The sequence below is a fragment of the Leuresthes tenuis genome, unplaced genomic scaffold (genome assembly GCF_036924035.1).
Source record: "Leuresthes tenuis unplaced genomic scaffold, fLeuTen1.0.hap1 SCAF_23, whole genome shotgun sequence".
NCBI lineage: Eukaryota > Metazoa > Chordata > Actinopteri > Atheriniformes > Atherinopsidae > Leuresthes > Leuresthes tenuis.
This window is the reverse complement of record NW_027325377.1, coordinates 2,575,406-2,582,161: the sequence shown is the minus strand read 5'-3', so window position 1 is coordinate 2,582,161 and position 6,756 is coordinate 2,575,406.

The window sequence follows — 6,756 nt, the reverse complement described above, 5'->3', positions numbered from 1 at the left end:
TCAGTCAGTCAGTCAGTCAGTCAGTCAGTCAGTCAGTCAGTCAGTCAGTCAGTCAGTCAGTCAGTCAGTCAGTCAGTCAGTCAGTCAGTCAGTCAGTCAGTCAGTCAGTCAGTCAGTCAGTCAGTCAGTCAGTCAGTCAGTCAGTCAGTCAGTCAGTCAGTCAGTCAGTCAGTCAGTCAGTCAGTCAGTCAGTCAGTCAGTCAGTCAGTCAGTCAGTCAGTCAGTCAGTCAGTCAGTCAGTCAGTCAGTCAGTCAGTCAGTCAGTCAGTCAGTCAGTCAGTCAGTCAGTCAGTCAGTCAGTCAGTCAGTCAGTCAGTCAGTCAGTCAGTCAGTCAGTCAGTCAGTCAGTCAGTCAGTCAGTCAGTCAGTCAGTCAGTCAGTCAGTCAGTCAGTCAGTCAGTCAGTCAGTCAGTCAGTCAGTCAGTCAGTCAGTCAGTCAGTCAGTCAGTCAGTCAGTCAGTCAGTCAGTCAGTCAGTCAGTCAGTCAGTCAGTCAGTCAGTCAGTCAGTCAGTCAGTCAGTCAGTCAGTCAGTCAGTCAGTCAGTCAGTCGTGTTTCCACTCTAAAAGATGTGGCTCAGATACGGTGATGTTGGAGCTCGGTTTATATATTTTAATGTTATATATCCAGCTGTAATGAAACCATCTTAAACATTAAAATCTCCACAAACCAAACACAATGTTTTTAACTCTGTGACCATATTTAGAAAAGATTGAACACTCTTTCTGACATTAAAAGTGAAATAATTTGGTTTATTTCTAATATTTCATCAGTCACATGGACCTTCTTCTTGATGCGTTCAGCTTTAATTCAGCCGTTTTGTTTCTGAATGAAAGCAAATGTTTGTTTTCTTGAAGCAAGTTTGAGGATTTTAAGGTTTCTGTTTCACTTCAACCAGTCACTGCATCTCTTTCCAGTCTTAAAGCCTGTTGATGTCCAGGTTATCAGCCAATGAGGCTCCTTGGAGTGAGGCAGGAGCCCATTGGTCAAAAATGGCCCACAAAGTCTTTAATAATGGTGACATTTATATTTTAATGTTCAGAACAAAGACTCGTGACTCCTTTTTGTTCTTGAGTTTTGTTTATTAATGATTCCATTTTTTGTAAGAACTTGGTAGAAAAAAGTGAGACTACTCTTCAAGCATTAATCACCTTCCATCAATCAGCTTTTGAATGCATCAGAAAGAAGAAAAACTAGGTTGGCATATTTAAGACAAACACTTTCCTATACACACTATCCACTGGACAGTCCCCTTAACGACAGACAGTAACTTCTACGCTTTCGCCTCCATCTACACGCCTCCTCGTGGCAAAAAGAACACGTGGAAGTCAGAATGCAGAACCGGCAAACGATAGAAAACCCCAAAGCTGTGTTTTCTCTTGGCTCCTGGATAAAAGAATATCAAAATGTTTCTTTGTTCAAATGTTGTGTCGTGTAGTAAAATAGATCTGTTTAAGCACTGCACAGTTTCTCCCGGAGAAGATTTCTAGAAACGGACGAAGAGGTTTGGTGGCAGGGACGGAGGAGGAGGGGTTGCGTTTCCTCTCTTTTAAAGGGGGCGGAGCTTGGACCGAGCGCCGATACGGTTTCCATCTGGCGTTCACCTCTGGGGAGAGGACTGGATATGCGTCGCGCCTCGGATCAAACGGCTCCACGCTGACGATGATTTTATTCTCTTACGAAGGCAGGCTGGGCGCTCGGCTTCACGCGGCCTGGAAGGTTCCTGCTGGAATCAAAGGGTAGCGGCTCGAGTGGCTAAAAGTGTGGCTTCAGAGGATAAATCTCATTTCAACATCTGCCACAAACGAGCCGACGGTCAGGCTGACTTTGTTCTTGGTTGTTGGAGCTCTGTGCACCTTTCACATCCGCAACGTTTCCTCTGTATAGGACTGAGGCGTGTGAGGCGCGGCCGGCAGGCGGCGCGTTCTGAGGCCGAGGGGCGGCCGGCGGGAAAAGGTGCACAGATGCTCCCGAGTGTTTGAAACGCTGTTTGAAATGTTGGCGCTCTGCTCACCAGCAGGCTCTCAGACGCCCAACGCAGGTGAGCTGGATATGATTCAAACCAAACGCGTGTTCCTATTTGTTCACGTTTGTGCATTAAATAGCAATGAAGCGGGACCAATCCGGACCAGCAGGAAGACTAGCGAGACGGGCGGACGGCGCTCCGCCCTGCGGGTCCACGACAGTAAGGAGCTGCGCTCGTCCCGGTTCTGTTTAAAACAAAGACGCAAACCCTGAAAGCATGTGGGAGAGGCAGTGTGCGTCTGTGGCTGTTTGAACGCTGAAAAATATAAAAACAGGCAGGGGCAACGAAACCTGATGATCCCAGTACAAAAACAAAGAGTGGTTTTTGGCATATTTTCCATACTGGTTAAAGTGGGAGGGGCTGAACGAGCGCCACCTAACAGAACCGTCCCCGTTCATCCCAGAGAAGCAAGAACTCAAGCGTTTTTGTTCTTCAAGACACAGAAAGTACCCAGAACCTCTTTCCAAGCTGCCGGGACGCCAGGCGTGGACATTAACGTGCTCTTTTGTTCCCCATCTCAGACCGTCAGGTTCATCCTTTATGGTGAGAACCAGCAGAAGGGAGTGGTGTCCGTTTCAGGAAAGTTTTTAAACTTAAAAACTACCAGTCAGTCAGTCAGTCAGTCAGTCAGTCAGTCAGTCAGTCAGTCAGTCAGTCAGTCAGTCAGTCAGTCAGTCAGTCAGTCAGTCAGTCAGTCAGTCAGTCAGTCAGTCAGTCAGTCAGTCAGTCAGTCAGTCAGTCAGTCAGTCAGTCAGTCAGTCAGTCAGTCAGTCAGTCAGTCAGTCAGTCAGTCAGTCAGTCAGTCAGTCAGTCAGTCAGTCAGTCAGTCAGTCAGTCAGTCAGTCAGTCAGTCAGTCAGTCAGTCAGTCAGTCAGTCAGTCAGTCAGTCAGTCAGTCAGTCAGTCAGTCAGTCAGTCAGTCAGTCAGTCAGTCAGTCAGTCAGTCAGTCAGTCAGTCAGTCAGTCAGTCAGTCAGTCAGTCAGTCAGTCAGTCAGTCAGTCAGTCAGTCAGTCAGTCAGTCAGTCAGTCAGTCAGTCAGTCAGTCAGTCAGTCAGTCAGTCAGTCAGTCAGTCAGTCAGTCAGTCAGTCAGTCAGTCAGTCAGTCAGTCAGTCGTGTTTCCACTCTAAAAGATGTGGCTCAGATACGGTGATGTTGGAGCTCGGTTTATATATTTTAATGTTATATATCCAGCTGTAATGAAACCATCTTAAACATTAAAATCTCCACAAACCAAACACAATGTTTTTAACTCTGTGACCATATTTAGAAAAGATTGAACACTCTTTCTGACATTAAAAGTGAAATAATTTGGTTTATTTCTAATATTTCATCAGTCACATGGACCTTCTTCTTGATGCGTTCAGCTTTAATTCAGCCGTTTTGTTTCTGAATGAAAGCAAATGTTTGTTTTCTTGAAGCAAGTTTGAGGATTTTAAGGTTTCTGTTTCACTTCAACCAGTCACTGCATCTCTTTCCAGTCTTAAAGCCTGTTGATGTCCAGGTTATCAGCCAATGAGGCTCCTTGGAGTGAGGCAGGAGCCCATTGGTCAAAAATGGCCCACAAAGTCTTTAATAATGGTGACATTTATATTTTAATGTTCAGAACAAAGACTCGTGACTCCTTTTTGTTCTTGAGTTTTGTTTATTAATGATTCCATTTTTTGTAAGAACTTGGTAGAAAAAAGTGAGACTACTCTTCAAGCATTAATCACCTTCCATCAATCAGCTTTTGAATGCATCAGAAAGAAGAAAAACTAGGTTGGCATATTTAAGACAAACACTTTCCTATACACACTATCCACTGGACAGTCCCCTTAACGACAGACAGTAACTTCTACGCTTTCGCCTCCATCTACACGCCTCCTCGTGGCAAAAAGAACACGTGGAAGTCAGAATGCAGAACCGGCAAACGATAGAAAACCCCAAAGCTGTGTTTTCTCTTGGCTCCTGGATAAAAGAATATCAAAATGTTTCTTTGTTCAAATGTTGTGTCGTGTAGTAAAATAGATCTGTTTAAGCACTGCACAGTTTCTCCCGGAGAAGATTTCTAGAAACGGACGAAGAGGTTTGGTGGCAGGGACGGAGGAGGAGGGGTTGCGTTTCCTCTCTTTTAAAGGGGGCGGAGCTTGGACCGAGCGCCGATACGGTTTCCATCTGGCGTTCACCTCTGGGGAGAGGACTGGATATGCGTCGCGCCTCGGATCAAACGGCTCCACGCTGACGATGATTTTATTCTCTTACGAAGGCAGGCTGGGCGCTCGGCTTCACGCGGCCTGGAAGGTTCCTGCTGGAATCAAAGGGTAGCGGCTCGAGTGGCTAAAAGTGTGGCTTCAGAGGATAAATCTCATTTCAACATCTGCCACAAACGAGCCGACGGTCAGGCTGACTTTGTTCTTGGTTGTTGGAGCTCTGTGCACCTTTCACATCCGCAACGTTTCCTCTGTATAGGACTGAGGCGTGTGAGGCGCGGCCGGCAGGCGGCGCGTTCTGAGGCCGAGGGGCGGCCGGCGGGAAAAGGTGCACAGATGCTCCCGAGTGTTTGAAACGCTGTTTGAAATGTTGGCGCTCTGCTCACCAGCAGGCTCTCAGACGCCCAACGCAGGTGAGCTGGATATGATTCAAACCAAACGCGTGTTCCTATTTGTTCACGTTTGTGCATTAAATAGCAATGAAGCGGGACCAATCCGGACCAGCAGGAAGACTAGCGAGACGGGCGGACGGCGCTCCGCCCTGCGGGTCCACGACAGTAAGGAGCTGCGCTCGTCCCGGTTCTGTTTAAAACAAAGACGCAAACCCTGAAAGCATGTGGGAGAGGCAGTGTGCGTCTGTGGCTGTTTGAACGCTGAAAAATATAAAAACAGGCAGGGGCAACGAAACCTGATGATCCCAGTACAAAAACAAAGAGTGGTTTTTGGCATATTTTCCATACTGGTTAAAGTGGGAGGGGCTGAACGAGCGCCACCTAACAGAACCGTCCCCGTTCATCCCAGAGAAGCAAGAACTCAAGCGTTTTTGTTCTTCAAGACACAGAAAGTACCCAGAACCTCTTTCCAAGCTGCCGGGACGCCAGGCGTGGACATTAACGTGCTCTTTTGTTCCCCATCTCAGACCGTCAGGTTCATCCTTTATGGTGAGAACCAGCAGAAGGGAGTGGTGTCCGTTTCAGGAAAGTTTTTAAACTTAAAAACTACCAGTCAGTCAGTCAGTCAGTCAGTCAGTCAGTCAGTCAGTCAGTCAGTCAGTCAGTCAGTCAGTCAGTCAGTCAGTCAGTCAGTCAGTCAGTCAGTCAGTCAGTCAGTCAGTCAGTCAGTCAGTCAGTCAGTCAGTCAGTCAGTCAGTCAGTCAGTCAGTCAGTCAGTCAGTCAGTCAGTCAGTCAGTCAGTCAGTCAGTCAGTCAGTCAGTCAGTCAGTCAGTCAGTCAGTCAGTCAGTCAGTCAGTCAGTCAGTCAGTCAGTCAGTCAGTCAGTCAGTCAGTCAGTCAGTCAGTCAGTCAGTCAGTCAGTCAGTCAGTCAGTCAGTCAGTCAGTCAGTCAGTCAGTCAGTCAGTCAGTCAGTCAGTCAGTCAGTCAGTCAGTCAGTCAGTCAGTCAGTCAGTCAGTCAGTCAGTCAGTCAGTCAGTCAGTCAGTCAGTCAGTCAGTCAGTCAGTCAGTCAGTCAGTCAGTCAGTCAGTCAGTCAGTCAGTCAGTCAGTCAGTCAGTCAGTCAGTCAGTCAGTCAGTCAGTCAGTCAGTCAGTCAGTCAGTCAGTCAGTCAGTCAGTCAGTCAGTCAGTCAGTCAGTCAGTCAGTCAGTCAGTCAGTCAGTCAGTCAGTCAGTCAGTCAGTCAGTCAGTCAGTCAGTCAGTCAGTCAGTCAGTCAGTCAGTCAGTCAGTCAGTCAGTCAGTCAGTCAGTCAGTCAGTCAGTCAGTCAGTCAGTCAGTCAGTCAGTCAGTCAGTCAGTCAGTCAGTCAGTCAGTCAGTCAGTCAGTCAGTCAGTCAGTGTTTCCACTCTAAAAGATGTTGCTCACATACGGTGATGTTGGAGCTCGGTTTATATATTTTAATGTTATATATCCAGCTGTAATGAAACCATCTTAAACATTAAAATCTCCACAAACCAAACACAATGTTTTTAACTCTGTGACCATATTTAGAAAACATTGAACACTCTTTCTGACATTAAAAGTGAAATAATTTGGTTTATTTGTAATATTTCATCAGTCACATGGACCTTCTTCTTGATGCGTTCAGCTTTAATTCAGCCGTTTTGTTTCTGAATGAAAGCAAATGTTTGTTTTCTTGAAGGAAGTTTGAGGATTTTAAGGTTTCTGTTTCACTTCAACCAGTCACTGCATCTCTTTCCAGTCTTAAAGCCTGTTGATGTCCAGGTTATCAGCCAATGAGGCTCCTTGGAGTGAGGCAGGAGCCCATTGGTCAAAAATGGCCCACAAAGTCTTTAATAATGGTGACATTTATATTTTAATGTTCAGAACAAAGACTCGTGACTCCTTTTTGTTCTTGAGTTTTGTTTATTAATGATTCCATTTTTTGTAAGAACTTGGTAGAAAAAAGTGAGACTACTCTTCAAGCATTAATCACCTTCCATCAATCAGCTTTTGAATGCATCAGAAAGAAGAAAAACTAGGTTGGCATATTTAAGACAAACACTTTCCTATACACACTATCCACTGGACAGTCCCCTTAACGACAGACAGTAACTTCTACGCTTTCGCCTCCATCTACACGCCTCCT